General features: G+C 36.9%; 1 long non-coding RNA gene across 1 annotated transcript in view; it reads left to right on the top strand.

Moving 5' to 3' along the window:
• The window catches only part of LOC132317631 (uncharacterized), a 63354-nt gene extending 44132 nt beyond the window's left edge, over nucleotides 1-19222 (top strand). The window contains exons 3-5 of the long non-coding RNA XR_009484125.1: nucleotides 18133-18206; nucleotides 18291-18362; nucleotides 18447-19222. This is a non-coding gene — a long non-coding RNA (uncharacterized LOC132317631). The remainder of the gene's footprint in view (nucleotides 1-18132; nucleotides 18207-18290; nucleotides 18363-18446) is intronic.
• Nucleotides 19223-21370: the final 2148 nt, after the last annotated feature.

The raw sequence follows: 21370 nt of genomic DNA, 5'->3' as shown, positions 1-21370 counted from the left end.
CGCTAGCTGGCTGTAATTTGTGTTTCAGATATAAGATGAAAGAGCTTTCTGGGGAAACACTAGAATACCTTCCCCTCTGTCCCTGCTCTGAACTGGGAAATCAGGTCCATTTCTAAGCTTACTGATATGTCCCTGTTGACCTCATCAATAGAAATTCACTAATTATTATGACAGAATAGGGAGAGAACTGCACTTAAACACACACCAAAACTAAATGAGAATGATCTGTACCCTCTGCATCCCTTCTTACACATCAGAAGTCTCAAGTTAGACTATATATTTCCATGATTGTCAGGGATATTAATGATTAAATACATCCCATTTTATTCCTTGTTAAATACTTATTTTCATATCTTCTTCCTTTTTCAATCCATGAAAAATACTACATATTATTCAATTTAGGATGTATCTACTTAAAAGAGGTATACTACTTCGCCAATACATGCATTCTTCAATACTTATATAGAAAAACACGTAATTAAATGCTTAAGTCAGTAGATTTTCAAGCAGATATTAGTTATGGAGTGCTGATGGAAACAAGTCTTTACAAAAAACAATGCAAAAATATTTTGGTTTGCTTCTCAACTACATAGAAAGTTTTTGCTCTGGGAGGTCCAGCAAACAGACAAAAATATTTGATGCTGTAAAATCCTTTTTCACTCTTTATAATCAAAAAGTCTAATTATGCTTCTGTCTCAAAGATCCCCCTTTGTTCAGACCTGATTACATTTAGTCATGTTCACAGTGACCAAATTTTGAATTTCCTGATAAAATATCTCTATGTGTTCATTTGTTTTAAAGTATTTCAGACATATTTGCTTGTTTTCTCTAAATTAATTCTCTGCCTTCTTCCATTTTTTCAACTTGCATGCAAGGGTAGCACAATTGTCTGTAATACCCAATTTGTATATTCAAAAATCCAGTCATACATATTTAATCATTTCCTTGCACAGTCAAGTAGCAAGCACCTATATTCAGACACACGATGGGACTGAAGGGAACAGTGAAATAGTAACTATCTGTCCACTCTGGGCTTTTCATTGCTTATCATCACTCAAATGCATAGGGCTGTAGAAAAACTTTTGGCAGGGCTACTGTACCTATGATTTTTAAATACTATTGTAGATTTAGTGATATAATAATAGAATGAAATTTAAGCTACTGCAGTAGAGTTTCCATATCAGTTTAATAATTACTTTTATAATCAGACAATCTACCATAGACACTCTCTAGAATGAATGTGAATTAGTATAATCAGTAAACTATTTTGCTGACCTTGTCCAGAGACCTCTTTAAGCTGCAAATTTTGACACACATTGTTAATTATGTGCCTGGCAGTTAAAACATTATCAATTTTCATTATTAAGGACCTATGTCTGATTTGAAAGAAATATGGAGAGCCATACTTCAGGAGGAAAGAAACCAAAACCTGCCCCAAACCCAGACAGACTTCCAAAACCCATAGAAACATCTATGCCTGCATTTTGGTCCTGAAAAATAATGCCTCTATGGCTTGACCTAGGACAAGCTTTCTGATTTTTTTTCAAACATAAGAAAACCAGGAAACCACATGACTAGAGTATGATGAAAAAGCCAAACCTGAATAGAATCACATCTCAAGTGAATATCCATGACAAGTTTAACAAGAAATTAGGTAAACAGTGCACTGAGTTATCTTCAGTTTACAATTACCAACTTGTCATAAGCCACAGACACAAAACTCCTTGTGATGCAATCTACATTGCCACAGTTCACAACAGAATGATAGCTCCTGAGGCTATTAGTTCCCTTTCTCCCTTCTTGCAGTACATTTTTGCAACACATGTCTATCATTAGAGTCCAGCTGGAAGCATGCTTCTGTTGCCAACTAGTATTCCCCTTTAAATTCTTCCTCCCCCATGAGGTGAAAATGTAGGACAGTGCTGCAATGGTGGGAGAAGAAGCAGGGAAGGCAAAGGTGTGAAATACACAATCAGAAACAGTAGCTCTACCAGACCTGTACTAGGCAGCATACATCTTAGACTTAACAGCTCTTCAACTGCACCTCATCATAAGCTATCGCACACCACACCTCTCACAAGAATAGGCATGTTTTCCATGTTGTTGCACTCCCAGTCTCATTTTACATAAGCAACGTCTGTTCTCCTTCATTGTCTCAAATTAACGAATGAAAAATCAAATGAAAGTCAGCAAGATTCATACTATAGCACATTTTTACAATTAGTTTTTCCAAGTCTCTCCAAAGGCATCTAGAGAGGAGTAACTAGATTATTTCCAATTACCTGATCTTTTGAAAAATAAACAAAAATATCAGCATAAAGTTTCACTAATAAAGTAGTCTAACAACATACTCAAGCAGGTGAGCACAGATAAGGAAGCTCAAAACACAGTTAACTCCTTCCAAAGTCAATTAAAAAGGAAAATCCCTTCTTAGAAAATCCCCGTCTAAAAAGGAAAATCCCCCTTTTTAAGACACTCTAGTTGGCATACTCAGAGTAGAAGAAAAAGGCATAGCACTTAAGGTTCAACTTTGCAGATAAGCAAGGCTTCAGGCTCCCATACATTGAAGATGGATTATAACATTATCAAAATAAAGGTTATCAAAGGTTTGTTTGGTTGGTTTTTTAAACACACAGGAAAAAAACTGCCTTGAAGGTTATAAGTTGCTCCCACTAGTAATTCTCCATATTAATAATCTTAAAATAAGAAATCTCTCTCTGAGCTCTTTCCCATCTTTTTAACCCCAGGAAAGCACTTGTAAGGTATAATGAGCCCTCTGTTTTCATGTAGGCCATCCAGCTACTTGCTGGCAGAGTAATAAATAGAAATAAACTCAGCAGTTTAGTACATATGAATATTATTTTCTTTTATCTTCTCAGGTTTACTTTGTGTGGCTTAGCTAAAAGCTAATTTGCCTACTAAAAATCCTTCTCAGACCCTCAAATTCATATGCTCACATTTTCAGCTACCAAAGTCATATGCATAAATTCTGGGTTCATACATTAGATATCTAGAATTAGCAGTTGAAGCTAAACCCCTTGATAATGGAAACAGATTTTTGTGGCTCCGGTTTACCTGTAAACCTCTTCCTGGAGAACTATCCAGCTGGAGAAAAAACATCACACCTACAAATTTCTTGGCAGTGCCATGTCACACATCACCCAGGAGCTGTCACTTCAGCAGGCGGAGCAATATCAACTTAGGCCTAAGAAGAACATCCAGAAAAGAATATATTAGCCTCTCAGTTAAGGACAAGAAGAGTCAACCAAACCCCACAATCGTTATGTCCATTTCCTAATTGTAGGGGTAGTTTGGCCCCTAAAACACTTCTCTCCCAACTGACAAAGGAGCAGGCACTTTTACTGCCTCCGTCTCAAGGAATATCTTACCCGCCCAGGGCATGTAAGACCTAGATTCAAATTCCAGCTTTACCAATGGGATTTTGAACCCAAATCCCTCTACCTGCAACTGGATATTCTGAGATGTCTCCTCCATAAGCTTTCACAATATGCAAAGATCAATTAAATATTCAGTTGGCAATAGAGAATATGCTCAGCTACAGTTCGGTAACTGAGACACCAGCTTCCCTCGTCTTTAGGATTTGCTCCAATGACTGCTCCTAGGAGCAAGAAAAGACAGGGAAAGGGAACCGCATGCTCCTTCAGCCTGTTGTGCAAGGCATACTGAAGAGAGGCCAGCAGGGCACTTCTGCAGAGGAGTGCTCAGCACCAGCCTGGCCTAAGTGACAGGGAATTCACCTGGCAGGTATTTTGGGGGCTAGGAGCTTTGGGCACCTCCACAGTGAGACAAGCACTGAATAAGGTGTTTTGAGGCTTCAGATTCTGAATTTAGGTATTATGTGCCAAGTTAAGCACCTGAGCCAGCTGTAAAACACATTTAAGCAAAATAATGCAGCTTGATGGAGTTTACACTAGGCTAATTTCATAACGATTGTTTTAAATGCCTACTAAAAATTCTAAAACCTTCTAAAAATTACTTGCATATTGTGTGTGTGATTAGAAAATTAATTCTATTTTCTCATACAGTCAAATGGCTCTCTATTTTTGGGAAGGTCCCTAGATTCTATGAAAACTGGAAATGCCATGAAGATGCATTTACAATTGTGAAAAGGATTTGTTTGCACATTAGATTCAGCATTACTTTTTCTGATTTTAGTTTTAATATTACATCGTTTTAATTTTCAGTATGCCAACTCTGTACAGACATCATCTGGGTGGTGGAAACTGGGGGCAGCTGAACTGCTTTATAGGTACTCTGCTAGTTGGTGTTCTGTGCACATACAAGGCAGTTTAGTGTTGATATTTAGACTTGATTGGCAGCAAAACACTATTTAAAATAGAAGAATTTCTAAATTCACTAAACTTAAGTCTTGGCAAGTGAACAACTGAATGACAAATACGACAGTAGCTGTACATAAGGGCATTCCATGTATATAAGATACCATAAGGAAACAAAATAGGACTTTGCTACCACATTTGAGACCAGAGACCTGTTTAACTCCTTAACCATGCAGGATGACAAGACATTTGTTACGTAAGAGCAACTTCAGATGGTGTTTTTAAATTCTGCCATCTTTTCACCAAAGAACAGAAGATTAGAATTCTACAGACTCTGAGAGACAGGGAGTGGAACCAGCAGCAATATTTAGCATGGAGTGACTGATTTCTGGCACCATCTATCTTCACTGCATCAGGAATCTGGCAGCCTGGTAGGTGCTTTTCAAAGACACTGATTGAATAGTTGATACTAGTGCCATACAAAGCCTCAAAAAAGCACAAGAAAAAAAAATGAGGAAGCGTAGGTCCTAAGCCCCAAAACTACTTTTTTTTTTTTTTAAATAAAGATAGTGGTGGAAAAAATCCTGGGAAGAATGCCAAAGACATTGATCATCATTCAGCTTCTGACTATGCGTCTCTGACAAACATCTAATATATATCAAACATTTTAGGCACCAAGAAGCCATAATGCAAGAAGGACTATTTGTTCTTCATTTTCATGAGACATGGTATAATCTGCAAAGTACAGATTTATTGGTTTTGACCAATAAAACTATCCCGATTTCCACTCAGAATTGTAAAACTCCAACAAGTCTTTGCAATTATAAAGATACTGAATTTGTACACTACACTTACAATGAATTTTGAACTATAGAAACTTCAATTCATCACCACTAGCTCTGTATGAAACACTGCTGATCATTTGAGAAAAGCAGCCATGTTTTGTTGCTGAACATCAAAATGTAATCAACTGATGAAATGTACAAGCTTTGAATGCTCGTGCACTGTAAAATTTTGTAGAAACGTATTTACTCATTGGCATAAAGACATGTTTACAAACTTACACCTTGGGAAACCAGAAAGGATGACAAATAAGGTTGGTTTATGTCCTCAGTAGAGGAAGAAAGGGTGGGGAAAGAGGAAAAAAAATTCTTACTGGACTATACTGGGCAAGCAAGCATACTTTCTCCAATTCGGAACCTTGTTTCCATTTGCACAGTGAAACTTTCTTTCCAATTGTCTGAAGTCACCTGGAATGCACTTTAGGAGCTAATCCCTTCACATTTGGTTTACTCAGCATAGGCCCAATCAAAGCAAGGATTCTCAAATGTATGACCAACCCAACCCACTTTCTCATTTACTTGGTCTTTTCAACTACATGCATTCACAGCTACTGAAATAGAAAAGTAGCTATATTTACATACAACTAATACACACGAGTTTCCTAACAGAAAGAATGGCACATAGTTACATGCTTTTTCTTATAATTCACATAAAGTGATATTTCTTTGCCTCTCCCTCAGTGTCTTGGCTCAACATACTCCATCTGTATAGACACGTTTTCTCAGTAAAGAAAAATCATTCATGATCAGCCTTTGTGTTCTGTGATTTCATCACATAACTGAAGTGTAAATGCAAGGGAGACGTAGCTGCCTATTTGTTTTAATTGCATTTCAAAGGTTTTCCTTCTCTCTAGATATTTAGGGGGTTTTGGACTACATATTTTCCACTTCTTTTGATTATACAAGACTACGAAGGACATATATTTTCCACAGCATAGGGACAGCTGATGTCTGAACATTAGCAAGTCAATGTTTGATGTGGCATGAATAAGAGTATCCAAGTGGGAAGGAATTTCAAGATTTAGATCTGAGTAAGAACTCAAACAAACCCAATCTGAATTGCAGTTTGAAACTACTCTCAAAGTCAGCACCTGTTATTTGAAGACACATTAAACTCATTGAACAGTTACAGATCAAAATGGAAGAGCAAGTAAAACAAAATTAGGTAATGGGAACAAACCAGAGAACATGTTCATAAAGGGGAAAGGAAAATTGAGACATCTGTCAACAGCCTATATCTCAGATATCTGTTAATGCTTTTATATTCAGTTATGTTATTCAATTGTAATGACTACAAAAGTGTGAGTGTCTATGTAGTTTGAATGAGCCACAGGTACTAGAACTAAAGAATCTTAGGCTATTGCATACTGTTTCATCTGAAAGATACATTGCATTGAGTTTAACATTTCTATGCTATTCTTGCACTCGGATTGCCCTTTTCAGCATTGTGCAAAGGAAAGCACTGGAATTTTTAGCAGAAATTCCACTAAGTGTTAAGGGAAGGGATCTTTCAAAATCCCTTGGTCTTTTTGAAATTCCCTGCATGCAGTTTCAGGGTAACATTGTTTTAAAAAGCCTGGAAGGTAATCTTCCAGAAAATAGTAAAGAACTTTCACTAAGCCCTTCGCCCTTCATTTTTCCTAATGAGTTCTTATGTACAGCTATCCTGAAGCAGAATGGCTTACACATATGGTGCACACGCACAAGCTCTTGGCTGACTATGTTTGTGCCGTTTTGTTTCAGTGGTAGCCTGCCCAATCTGAAATTGTCTGCCCCATAGCTCCTCAAGAAAAATGCTATCATGGGTTTGACTGAAGATGTAATTGCATTGCTCATGTCTGCTTTCTAGAAGGCAGCACTGCTGTTTTCTTCCACATGAAGTTACATTTCCTGGCATGCACACATGCAAACCTCCCCATAAAAAAAACCTCAGACATGACCTTCCTCTCTACTGTATTGTCATGTGCCAATAAAATAAGTTGCAAACTTAGCCAAAAAAACCCAAAGAAAAAAAACACACATCCAGCAAGTACTGCGTTTATGTGAATATTTTCAGGAGACACTTATGATATGCGCGTAATTCAATATAATCATAAACAGCTGAATGAGATTCTGATCCTAACCTTCAGGCACCCAAAATAGGTGCTTGAGAGTAAGCATTGGAAAGAAGGCAAAGAACACAGAAGAGGGGAAAAGTGTTAAGAGTATTATAGGAATGGGGCCATGCTACCCTTATTTTTGATATTCAGGAGGAGTTTTAATGACTACAGTAGCCCACTCTTTTCGCACTGAATAATTCCCAGCATTTCTGTATCACCACATCTCAGATACATGTACTGAAGACTTAACTTTCTAATCTTGCAAGTGTGGGTAAAGAAAAGGAAGGGGAGAGCAAGAAATACCAATAAGCTTCCCCTCCCCTTTGCCCTCACATTCTGAATGATACTTCTCTCTTTCTCCAAATACTTGAGGAATTAACTGCCTCTGCAAGAGAGGGAGGAGAAGACTGAAAGGAGACAACCGATTTTTATATGCATAAGTTATAGTTTTAAATGATAAAATAAAAATTATTTTATGTGTATTTTTCTCAAACAGCAGGAGTGAAATGGAATGGCAGTTCCAGAGAAAAAAGTGGTGACCAGGATTTATCACTCTGTTATTGCCTTGTTAAATGAATTTTATATATTAGAGAAGACTCTAGATCTCAGAAACCATTTGTCTTCAATTTCCTTCCAGTTTATGCCCTAAGAGAAGCAGGACAAATTGCTAAGTATTTTAGCTGCTCTTTATTCTCTTTCCTCGCTTCACTATGTCTTACATTATATTAACAGTGCTGTGAACAGCACATGACAATAATACTGAAACTCTTAAGCAAGACACTCAGACTAGACCCTCATACACCCATTAAGCATGATCCACATTTCACAACAAGAAAAATAAGTTCCAGAGACATGAACAGACTCATTACAACCTTTCTTTGGTCATATTATATTCTTCCTTCCATCCTATTCACCAATTTATTTCTTCCTTAGTCTCATATTCTGCCTCCCACAGCCTTAAGGAACAGTATTTGGAACCTTAAACCAGTTTCAATCAATGGGATGAGGTCAGCCATTACATCCATGGGACTGGCAAGATCAGAAAATATTTATCCCAAGTCCAGATGCAGTGCCCTGTTCAGACAGCTATGCTGCCTGCTAGTTACCAGGTTGAATTGAAAACAAAAGTTATATTAAAAGACAGCAGGATCATTACTTCTCCCTTCTGCCCCCCTCCTCAAGTGCCTGAGGTCATTTTCCACAACAAAAATGAAAGCCCTTCTTAGAAGTGTTTTTGTGCTAAACAGCAGTGGTTAATTTCTTGCGACTAATTAGTTATTCAAGTGAAAGTGTAATGATCCTCCAATATGATTGAAAGTGCTTCAGCTGAGTTTCCTGCTAACAGCATACTTCTAGAAAAGACACAATAAATCAGCAGTGTTATGGAAATCTTTAAACAAAGCAAGTCTACAACAGAAACCCATTAAAGGTATAGCCATATAATATTTATGTACCTAGCTGACTTGTGCTTTTAACCTAGCACTTTCAGCTATAGCTTTTTAGCACCTAGGTCATATTCACTAAGAATGAAATTCACCCTATCTGCTAAAAGCCAGCATAATGTCTCTGCATTAAGTGTTTGGAGTATAGAGTTACCATAGGACTTAAGTGATAGAGCCTTCCCACCAAATAGAATTCCATTCAGATTTTTCTGGAGAAAAATACAAACAGAACACCTTTAAGCAGCACAGTAATTTGAATCCGTGAGCCTCAAACTCCCTGATCACCCTTAGCAAGAAAATCGGTAGCTACCTAAACAAGAAAGGTTTTATAAATCCAAGGAGGTATTGATGCAGAACAAAGTTCAGAATTGCCAATGTCACCTATGGTTGTTCAGATTATGATTTGTTAATTAAGAATGGTTACTGAGATGGTAATAGCAGATCTCTAGAGACTTTTTAGAGAAGGTGCTGACTGCATAAAATGCCATCTACTTACTCCAAAAACTACTCAGTCATTAAAGGTTGGTTTAAATGTATCAGGTACTGCAGAAAAGCAAGACCCAGTTGCGTAGAAATACATTTTGATTATGTTTGAGCCTTCTGGGTATTACAGATGTACAAATGTGATCCCCTTAAATCTCCAAAAGGAAGAGACATTTCCCTTTCTTCCATCACATTAAACTATGTCTGCATGTGCATTTACATGTGTTTTTAAAAGACACATAAGCATATGTGGAGCAAAGGGAATGGTTTAATAATTTCCACTTCCTTTGGCTATACATGTCCACTTCCTTTGGCTATATATGCTTTCCCTCATCCCATTCATTCATTTACTTCATTGCCAATATCCCCATCAGTCTTCCCATGGTTTTAAGTGACAAAATTTGGATTCACAAACCCGTTTCAGTTGAGGTCCCAAACACTGCTTTATTTCCTGGCCTGCCCTTCCTTACTGCAGCAGATGTCTGCCAAAACGAAACTGCTGCTGTGGGGCTGGAAAAGGGAAACTTCAGGAAGAGGTGTAGGAACTGCAGTTTTCTGGGACTCTGGGAGAAGGAACGAAACAAGAATGTTATAATAAGTTAACAGGAGAAGGGGCTTGAAGGACAGAAAAGGAGACCAAAACATCACTCCCCCTTCCCAATAAAATCATCTTTGCTCTCACTATAGGTTTTTGGGCCAACGACCACTTTCAACTCACACTTTCTGTTGGAAAAATAAGTTAGGAGTCCAGCTTAATTTTGTCAATAGAAAGTTTAAAGTGGTCACTGGAGCACAAAGTGCTTTTCAAAGGGCAGCTGAGCTCAACAGGGACAAGGAGAAGGGTGTTGAGAGACCACAAAAATACAGGCAGATTAAAAACATTAAGAGTGGACCATTTTTCAACAATAAAGATAAGGCTTTTATAACAGTTCCTGCAATCTTATACTGATCTATTATGGGCTATTTTTCTTTAGAAGAATATATATTACTTAAAAATACCTTTGCCAGGGCAGAAAGTAAGTAGTTTGTGTGTGTTGGTCTTTATAAAAACACCACAACTGAAAACAGTAAACAAGCTAGGCATTTGCTCCCTGACTACATGGGATTATGCTTCGCATTCGTGCTGTAAATCATTGGATCCAGTACAAGTAATTGTACTGCAATGGGTTTTGCTATGCTAAATATTTAAACTGTGTGCCCAGTCCTTCAAAGTCTGATCTTATTCTGTGTTCAGAGCTTTGTAGGGTTGAGTCAATAACATATTTGTTTTGAATGGTTGTTCCTAGATAACAGTAACAAAAATCCAAAACTTGTTTACATCATTTAACATGCCTAAAAGCTTAGCTTGAGACACCAAAAAAAACCCAAAACCAAGCAAGCAGAAAAATATGATTCTTTGGAATGGTCTCTGCTGTTGAAAATAAGAAGTTACACCATCAAAAGGCAAAAAGAATGTTTTGCCAACTCTGGATCAAAAACTGTTTTGGTTTTAAACTGGAGCAATGACTGGCATAAAAAGATTTCAAGGAATTTCCTCTTCTCTCTGAAGATAGCCATGAGCCTTTCTACTACCCCAGACTGCATGTTGTAGTGATTGCAAGATAGGCATGTCTCATGGGTCCTAAGCAGTAGCCTTTATTTATCAGGGTGTACAGGATGTGTGATGGAGAGTCAAAATGAAGCAAATGAGGCAATTCCATCAATCTTATGAAAACTTTGTTCCCTTCTGAGCAGAACCTTCAGCTCTAATAGACAGATATGACATCAGCTGTTTAGCCAGTGTCCCTCTACTATTTTCTTAACTCATACTGATATTTTAAGAACAAGATTTCACCAACATTTACACAGAAACACACACACGGAGTGTTAAACATAGACCACAAATGCAATTTGAGACTAACTTGTGTAAAGTATGGCGATATTTTTAGGAACAAAGATGAAGCATAATCTCTCATCTGTTTTAAATTACACTTGAAAAATACTGAGTATGTTAGCAACAAATAGATTTGCATGCAGAAATTTCACAAAGGAAAAAATGCAAGAATGCCAAAATACAATTACAGAAAAGAAAATAATGCAAACAGGCAATGATTTACCATCCTTGCATTTTCAGAATCACAGTTCTAACTGAATGCTGTCTGCCTTTAGCTAGTATCCAGTACTGTGTAATAAACATTGTATTGGAAAAAACATACTTTTTTTTCATATCTATATGCTACCTAGAAAGCTCCTGATACTTAATCTGGAAGCAGACACAGAACACAAAAAGGTGCCTATTTTCCAGCTAAGACATGATTTCCCCTCTAAGGGCCTGGGGCAGCGTGCCTGAAATGCTAATAGCTTGAGTTGTGTGCAATAGCCCTATATTGTTTATATAGCACTTCACATGTTCAAAGCACTATGAGATATCAGGCATCACTACACTTTTATGAGGCTGTAAGTATTACCCATTAAACATTAGGGTTCAAATGACTTGCTCTTGATCAAAAGAAACTTTGTGCAGCAGGACCATAATTATTTGAATTTGGTAATTCTCACAGTCCATTTCTATGGTGACTCAGAAAGAAGAGGGGGGTGGGATATTAAAGCCAGTTCCTACTGCACTCTGCTCTGGCAGTGAGAAACAGATACATGGAGAATCCCTAAGCTAACCTGCACTCAAACAGCACCTTTTCTAGTAACTTCTAAAAATTAATTAAAAAAATCAAAACCACAAATTAAACAAAGTGTTTTAAAAGCCCCAAACATGTTTTTCTGAATATACGTATTTCATATAGTCACTGTGAAGAACCTAAAAGACAACACACAAACTGTACTGAAATACTCCAGAAATCCTAAGATGGGGATCCCCCTTCATTCTAAAGCAGTTTGGTTTTTGTAAAACCAAGAGGATTAGTAGGCAAGTTAAAAGTAATGAGCTGCTTTTCTGCAGATAAAGAACTTCAGCCTATTGTCTAACACTTGACTACAGTAGGACTCAATAACTTTTAGAAATATAGAATATTTTTACTCTCCATTTTTATACATACTTTCATTCTATGAAAATTCAATTGCTATGCTGACATTTATAAGTCTAGCCTCAAAATATCCAGTCTCCATTCCCATAAAACAAATACAAAGACAAGGGATGTTGAAAAACCACCAATGAATCCACAGTCTTGGTACATATGACAACCAAATAAGTGCTTGACAAAAATGCTAAACAGGAGAAGAATCTTCAGGATGTATCTTTATAGCTGAAAACATTTTATGTAAAAATACCAACGCTGAGATTGAAGACAGACAGAAAACTCTTATCCTCTGCCTTTCCATCCAGCACCCATCCCTGTCATACAATATTGTCTTTCCCACATCTTACATTTTAACTTGTATGCAGTCTTGGTTTCCACACATACCATATGTTTCCTGAGCACAGCTTCACAGTAATAGGCCTTCAAATCTTGCCTGCAGAATCACATGGGAAATAGATCATACTAAGACAAAAATGTAGACCTCTACACACAATCCAGATTCATCAAGTAAGAAAAGGATGCCCGTTTAAGGCTATCACAGGAAGAGGGAGGGTAAGAAATTCCCTTTCAAAGGCAGTAATGAGTACAGAGAATTACTAACAGAACCTCTTGTATTTTAGCCAAGTTGATCATGTTGCTCTTAATATTTACTCCCTCTATCGTACAACTTCCATTTGACATTTTTTGGGTACAGGCCACATAACTCTATGCCAAAGTGTATTTGCATTTTCTACTGTTTTGACTTACATTGCCTGAAAAGTTAAATTACTGAAATATTTGCTAAAATATTAAAAGTTTAAGCATAATGTCAGTAGGTGAGCATTACATCATGGATATTAATGTAAAAAGCAGTTACCATACTCCATCTACTGATCTAAAGAACAGATGTTTGCATGTGATTTATGAACACTGAAATATGTGCATATCTTCCATAAACAGTAATGTGTTCCAGTAACAAAGAGTGGAGAATTGTCATCCAAGAGGCTGGGAAACTGCAGGCAGTATTAGAATTTATTCACCAATTTCTTGGCTTTAAATAAAAAGCAAAGCTTATAGGTCCAGTGCCACAATCCTGTATGTTGGAAAAGCTCTTACAATTTCAAACAGGACTAGCAACATGAAGTAATAAATTGCAGAGTCAGGCTCAGTAGCTCAGATGTAAAAGTTGTTTAGAACACATGAACACAACTGTGGTTTATTAAAATAAGAGTAACAATTTATATTGATTGAGGTACAATAAGTCTAAAACAATAAGCAAAAAGCCAATATTGCCTTTGGCATTTTGTTTTGGAAGTGTCTTTAATATCAAAATCTAACAAAATAGTAATCAGGAAAAATTCTAATAGGCAAAGCATAGCTTTGAACTCTGCAATTTAATTATTTCTGGCAGTGCAATCAAATATTTGATTGAACTAATATCATTGCTGCTCCTCACATTTGTTCTGTTCCTAAATTAGCTTGGCTAATCAGCATCCCACCTCATAGCCTGTGTTGTGGACATGTAATATTATCTGATGGGTTTAATTTCAAGACCACAGTCAATTTCTGGACAGCAGACTTCCTAAAAAACTTAGTCAAAGGCTACAAACGCATGAACTAGCATACCTGGAGAGGTCCTGGTTTCTGAGCCAGCAGAACTCTGATAGGACTCAATGAGCTGCAGATTGCTCTGTGATGGTATGCATGTCAAACAAGTTTGATTTAGTTTAAAGAAAGTCTTCTGGTTATTATTTCACCTCAAAAACGCATTTTCTGGTGTGCCAAGATATTTCCCCCCCTCTTATTTCATGAGCAAAAGCCAGGATGATTCTGCATAACTTCAGATTTCTTCATACTACAACGGACAAAAAAGCAGCCTTGTAGAATGCAGAATTTAAACAAGGCAATCCCAGTTTTCCCTCCTGTCTCAGGCTGGCATGCACTAGTGCTTCAAGATGTTATGCAGCTGCTACTTTTCTCCAGAGACAGCTGTACTACAGTAAATGGTGAAATACTCCCTAAAATGTCTTTTTTTCCAGCAGAGGTTTACAAAGATGTTTCCATAGGTTGAAGGCAACATGAGAACATTGTGATTGTCTAGTTGGATTTCTTGAAAAACACTGGCCTTAGAATTACTGCATTAGTAATTAGGAGCCAATGCTATACTCCAATGCCCTGCAGAAACAACTGCAGTTAGTGTTTGTAGAATACAGTGAGAGTCTCAGATTATAATGAAGGTTATTGGATTCTGTTCTTGCAGTTTTTAAAACCACAGAAGAAATGAACACTTTTCATTTTTTCAGAAAAAGGACTTTCTCTTGATAGCTGCACAGAGTTTTTACTTTCAGCATATAACTCAGTCATCCAAGAATAAATTGAATTTCTAATAACTACAGTCAGCTGGATTTAATTCCTTTTGCTGGAAGCACAGCAGTGTCAATACTTACTGAGATTTAGTATTACTGCTGATTTATTGCAATTAAAATGTCAATACAACATGAAAATGTATCATTTGAGAAAGGTTTAATAAAAAAGATGAACACGCAACAAAAAATAGAAAAGGTGATAAGAACTGATAACTGATCATTCTACTTCACTTTTTTCCAGATGAGCATCCAGTTGCCAGCTGGTGTAAACACAGATGCCACTGACGTCAATGGAGCTGTGTCAGTTTACATTAGCTGAGAATCTGATCCCAAGTGTGTTAGTACCATTTTTAGACACTGCCACTGGAATTCACTTTTGCAACACAATTAAAAATACATCCACACATTGCATTTTTTCCTGTCCCCAAGCGTATAACTGGAAGGCTGTTGACAGACTGTGGGAGAGGGCAAGTGGGAGGTGGAAGTAGCCAACAACTGTATCCATGAGATAACTTTGCAGTATGAGTATTAACACTATTATTCTGTTGTCTTCCTTTTATACAAATGAATATTTGCCTTCAAAAACTCTAACTCCACCTTTCAGTAGCAATTCAATGCCAGCAAAAGAAAAAATATGCTGTAAACTATGCAGAGTATCTACCATATAAGTATGTTAACATACTATTTTAATCAGCGTACAAATCTGAATAGACCATTTTAATGCATCATTAGGGAAATTATCTAAAAATCATAAGAAACCCCCCAAACCTGAGATCTGTATATTCACCTAAGTATTTTTCCCTAAGCGATCTCACTGCTGTACAAGCAGTAAGATTGTTACAAGTACTAGAACAGCTGTTTGAAGTAGCCTGCAAGCCAGACCTGTCTGACATCTACCATTTGTATTTCATGAAGCATTTATGTGGGGGAGCGAGAAGGAAGAAAGAAGATGTGGGGCAATAAGCAGGGCAGAGCAGTACTTTACAGGTCCAGCCACCATTTCACAGTAGGGAGAGGGAGCTTTTATTATTGTTTTATGTAAGGCAGCTGTTAAACATGAGTATACTCTATAACAGTTGCCAGTATTAACCAGTACAATGAAGTTGAACATTAGTCTTTTGATTCAAGATATCAAGGTCAAAATGGAAAAGCTGACTAATTAGAACCAAAGATGCAGTTCACATAGCATTGAAGTAATTGTCTGTTTGTGCAGCACAACACCCATATCTTCAATTTAGGTCAGGCCATCAAGAGGAGGAAAAGGACTGAAGATGAGATGCTCTACTTCACACAGTTGCCCTCTGGAAGGACTGGCAAAGGCAGTCACTTAAATTAAGCACAGGTCATCAGACAAGATATCTAATCTATTCCTAAAACAGGCAGCTCTAGCAGTCCAAATCCCTATGGCCTTTACAGCAACACAACGAACTACTTCCTCATGTACCTCTGTCAATTCATGTTAGGTTTCAATTTTTTTAAAGCAATATTTCATGTACACCGTGAACCTATTGCTCATAGCAAGGAAAGTGCTTTGGTTTATTTATGACCTACTAACCTTAAATAAAAAGAAAACATACATCCAATCTGAATGTTCACATAAGCCTGCAGATCTGAAATAAAACTTAAAATAAAGCTGGTATTTGTAACAGCTAGCTAAGCCTGGTGAGGGATGTAAAAAAAAAATTAAAACCAGATGAGAGAAGATGAAAGCATTTTTACCCTGCATAACCTGCACACATCAGGAATCAGGGCTGGAGCTCAGGCATACTTTTTTGTGTTTTCGTACTTACAAGTTTCAGCCCGTTTCAACAGAGGCTACATAACCAAGGAAATACTGAGGTTTTTCCATTATGGGGGGTGGGAAGGGAATAATAATAACCTGTGAAAGTAATTCCTCCTAAGATGCAATCCACTCAGCTGCAAGCTCTATGTAGCTCCTCTCCTTCCCCTACACCCCATCCTAACTGCCAGGTATCAGCAAGGCAAGACCCCATATTGAAATATGAAGTGACAGATAGAAGCAGGGAATAAGAACATAGGAATAAGTACTGAAAGAAATGACATACAGAAAGAAATCTTATAATAGGACGGATGTTAAACATGAGCGACCCTAAACCATAAAGTCTATTCATTTGGCTAAAACAATGTTGAACAGATGCACGAAAGACTGCTGAGTTGGAGAGTCTTATTCTCTCATTGCTCATGCTGGTGTAAGGAACTCCTTTCATAACATCCATGGAATTGAACTGCAAAAAAGCCAGTACAAATAAATGGAAGAAAAAGAAAAATAATCAAACTTCAGAGCTAAAGTATTGTCAGCAAATATCCCATGCTAACATAACAGCAAAAAAAAAAACGGTTGACTGCCACATTTGGTTAGAATTCAGATATATTCATAATCACAGTGGCCTAAACAAAACACATCTAATCTACCATAAAGGAAAAAATTAGTTGATTCCATTCTTGTCTACTTCCCCAACAGGCCATTTTAATGACTATCCTGTAGATATATTTGATAGAAAAGACAATTGAGTTAATGATATAATAAATACCTCTACAGGCAGAGCAATTAGTTGAAAGAAACAGCTAGGACAAAGTCCTAGTCATAGTGTTTGTTTACAAAATATATACAGACAGCACCCTTACAACCTGCAGTCTTTTGGTGCTGATTCCCTTTATGCAAGTACGAACAAATTTAACAAAAAAGCCCCCAACATTTATAAAGATTTTTCAAATAATCAGAAATGGATGAGAAAGTATAAGACATCTTTTACCAAAGGACAAAGTAAACAAACAGCAATTCATAGAAGCCAATGAATCAGTCACGTACTTTCAGTGCAGCAATCTAAGAGTGGACCTAGCAAAAAAATAATCCAGATCAGCTGAGCTATGAGACCACCTTCTGCAGAAGAACTCTGCTCAAAAATGCAAATAAGGTAAATTCCTAGGTTACCATGTTTTGCCTTCTGATCCAGCCTCTAAAACCCTTCCCCCTACAACATGAAAATTGCAATCCTATGGATTTTTTTTTTTTAAGTTTAATTTATTTTAAGAATGAGGACAATTGATTTGGAAAGCTCAGAAGATTGGAAAAAAGTATTGTGTTACTGTGGAAATTTTTTTTACAAATAAGCTCTTTACTGTGTGATGATCAAGTTCTGGATATGGACAGCATGCTGCCACCTAAAAAAATATATGAAAAGAAATTTAGGTCATCAAGCCTTGATGTACATTTGCCTTTTTTCCTCCTGAAAACTATCATAATAGGTTTTGTATGTATGACAATTTTTAAGGAAAAAAGGCCTTCTGTCTCCAAGACATTTACTGAGAAGTTAAGCCTGCTTAAAAGAAAATGTACTTTTCATCAATACTAAGCAAGTTTAAATCCAATTGAACCATGTCAGCAGAAGAAATTTTACTCAGTGGGGCAATCTATAATTAGCAACACTGATTCATAAAACTCCTACCCAACTTTGTTCATATACTGGATCTTGTGTTTTGATTTGCTATGACATTCAGTTTCGTGAAAAGGCAACATAAATCCACCTGGGCCTGGATCCCCAACCTATACTGTTAAAGCCTGAGTAACTGAAATATCTTTTCTTTTCACAGAAGGAAGTTTGGAAAACTGCCAGCTCCTTGCACAAAGAGTGAAATAAGATGGGCAGAGAAGGATGTTGGTGTCGGTAAGAAAAAAAAATGACTGAAGTTGCATCATTTGTATGATTAAAGTAATTGTATGAATTTTGATTTCCCCCCCACCCTTTCAGACATTTGAGGATGCTGTCAAGTCAATGGAGTTCTGTTGTAGTGGTTGCTTCAGTGAACATTCAACGCTGTCGGTGAGTTTGGAATTAAAGTGAAAACCATCGACCGTTGATTGTACCCTCCAGCTAACCATCCTCCTCCTTACTTCATGCTTTCAGGCCTTAACACGAAGATAGCAACCTAACCACCACATGATGTTTCTCCCCCACCCTGCCAAGCTTTACAAAAAAGGTCACAATCAACATTCATTGCTGTCGGTGGGTTTAACTATGTGGACAAGCTCACTGAACAATGAATGCAACTGTGGCCCCACATTTTACAGTTGCCGTTGAGAGGAACAAGGAACATCAGCTCCGAGAGCAGTAGTGAGGAGCAAAGTATTTCTTATAGGCTACATTTTTCTGGTCAAAAAAATAGTTGGGGCTATTCGCTTTTTGCTTCCTTGTTTTTAAGTGTGTTTAACTTAAACGACTAGAAAAAAAATCACTGCCTTTTTCTGGAATATTTTCCTCCCAGGGTTCAGCATCATTGAAACAAAAATTCTTATTCAGTATATATGTGGAAATAAGTAAGGATATGGGGAACTCTGAGCATAAGAAAGAATATTTAAATCTCATTTTAACTAGGCTTTGTGGAATAGTTCAAAAATTTCTTCAATACTTGTCACGACAAATACAAATGGGAGCCAGAGTTCAATGATACAGAGAAAATGTTAAATCAAAAGATTAATTAATTTTACATAAAACTGCTTTTAAGCACCTAAATAAATGCTATTACATTTGCCTTTTTAGGGATCTGAAAGATGGCAGAGAAGTGTATATCCAGTAATAATTATGGAAGTCATTCAATTGTAAAATTACTGTAAACTTTGGGTACCTATGTCATACTGCCAGTATTGCTGATAGTAATAAGAAAATAAAAGTGTAAATAAAGCTCACAACTTTGTCCTTATTTCCTTTATTAACCTGGTCAGACACACTGAAGGACCAGTCTATATTTCTCACATCACACAGTCATCCAAGGTAAGTTCAGCCTTTAGACTTAGTGCAACTCAGATATCCCGCAGTAGGAATTGCTTCCAAAAGTTAGGTAATCACACAGCATTCACATTGTTCCACCTCATAATGGGGGGGTCCATTAACAATACTTTAGTCTGATTATTTACAAAGTTTCCTCAGCACGTCAGTTACACAACAGTTGTCTTGTGTACTGTACTTGCTTGTTTTATGCATGTTTCACCATATAGCAGGTTACATCAAGGCTATCACGGGAGGATACATCTGTAGTTGCTTCTTAAACTTTTGTTACCAGTCTACTTAAATGATAAAAATATATTTCAGTCATGAAAGATCAGTCCTCAATAGCATGTGAAACTGATATTTATATAAAAAAAAAATCAGTTCCTCAAAGACATAACCACACTAACAAATTAAATCCTGGAATTGTTTGGACATTATTTAAAGTTGATGTTTAGGAAGATTATATTTTTTTATTGCAGTATTTACTAGAGAAAAATCCACAAGTTCTATTGCTCACTGGATACTATTGTGGTCAGAGACAGCAGTTAAGTATTAAAAGGAAGGGTTGCTATGGATGTATGACTTCTCAGCAACACTGTTCAGAGATAAGCCTGTATCTTTAAGTTTACTCATTTCTACAAAAATGGGAGCTTGAATTACTACCGACTTACATATTGCAGATAGATAAAGATCATATTAAAAGCAAGACTCAAAGGTATATATTCTATCTAGAAGAAGAAACTTTAAAATTAAGTTGTAGCTAGTATGTTCTTGCAACAGCATGCATCAAGGTTCCTTGCTGGAAACTTAAACCCTTATTGGAAACTAAAAATCAGGTCTTGTTTCTGCAATACATTTATAATGCTAGTTATAGTTGTGTTATGTATTTTTAACAGAGAATACTTATCAAAATAGAAGATTCTGGAATTTGGCAACACTGGAAAGAACCAATGTCCTGGACCATGAGTGGTTTCTTTGCATGTTTTCTAATGTCTGAACGATTAGCATTGGAGGGACAGATTCCAGTATGGGAAAAGAAGAAAGTAAGTTATATCCTTTTCTAAGGCAGTACTTTTCCTCAAAATACATACTTTTCCTCAAAATACATGGTTTTCCCCTATTTCTATCATAATTTTGTTTCATACACTCACTAAATATTAAACAGCAACAACTCATACCCTACCAGAACAGGGTGCAGAAACCACAGCCCGCATTGACCTAGGCACACATAATCAGTCCACACCGATTACAAATAAAAACAAGTATTTTTACCTGGACTGCAAGTTTCTACTGGTTTCTGAAGAACAGACAATGCAACAATAGTCTTTTATACTAGGTACCGTTAAAAGATTTATCAGTTATTTTAGTGACATCATATTTTCATATAGATAGAAAAATGTCTTCTTAGTGTACAGTTATATAGTATGTCATACAATTTAACTAAAAGTCAACCCCTACAGACTAGCAATTTACAGAATGTTCATTGGCCAAAAAAATACCGTTATTGCACACCCCTCATGAGATGCTGGCTCGCACTTGTCTTTCCTTACACTGTAAAGCCACGGAACAATCCTATTTTGGTAATGGTAGCTGTGAAATACCACCGAAAAGTTTCGTGGTAATTTGCATGTTTTTTTATTAATATGAGACATATGTACTCAGTGCAATGCCCACGGGCCATATAGATATTCTAGAGGATTGCTCCTCAGTGTCATTGTAAATAATTCACTCGCAGCAATATTTTTAGGTCAAGCATATCAAAGTTGCAGTAAACGTGATGGACCTTGACATAATAGGAGCACTAGTTTTACAACAGCAGATGAGGAGGAATATACTTTCCATACATGAGAGATCAGTTGCTGTTCCCCAGTGCACACAATACTGTGCTTGAAAACATTAGAGGTGATACTAAGGGCTTGTTATAAAGTTTGTAGTTGGGTTTTTTTACTTGCCTCTGAATGTTTTTTCCCCGAATTCTAGCGTAAGAAGGATCAAAACATCTAAGCCAACAGTTTCTGCATCAAGTCTATAACTTCTTTTTAGCAAGTACAGAAAGACACTTG

This window comes from Gavia stellata, chromosome 10 (genome assembly GCF_030936135.1).
Source record: "Gavia stellata isolate bGavSte3 chromosome 10, bGavSte3.hap2, whole genome shotgun sequence".
NCBI classification, from domain to species: Eukaryota; Metazoa; Chordata; class Aves; order Gaviiformes; family Gaviidae; genus Gavia; species Gavia stellata.
This window is presented reverse-complemented; position numbering and strand designations above follow the sequence as displayed.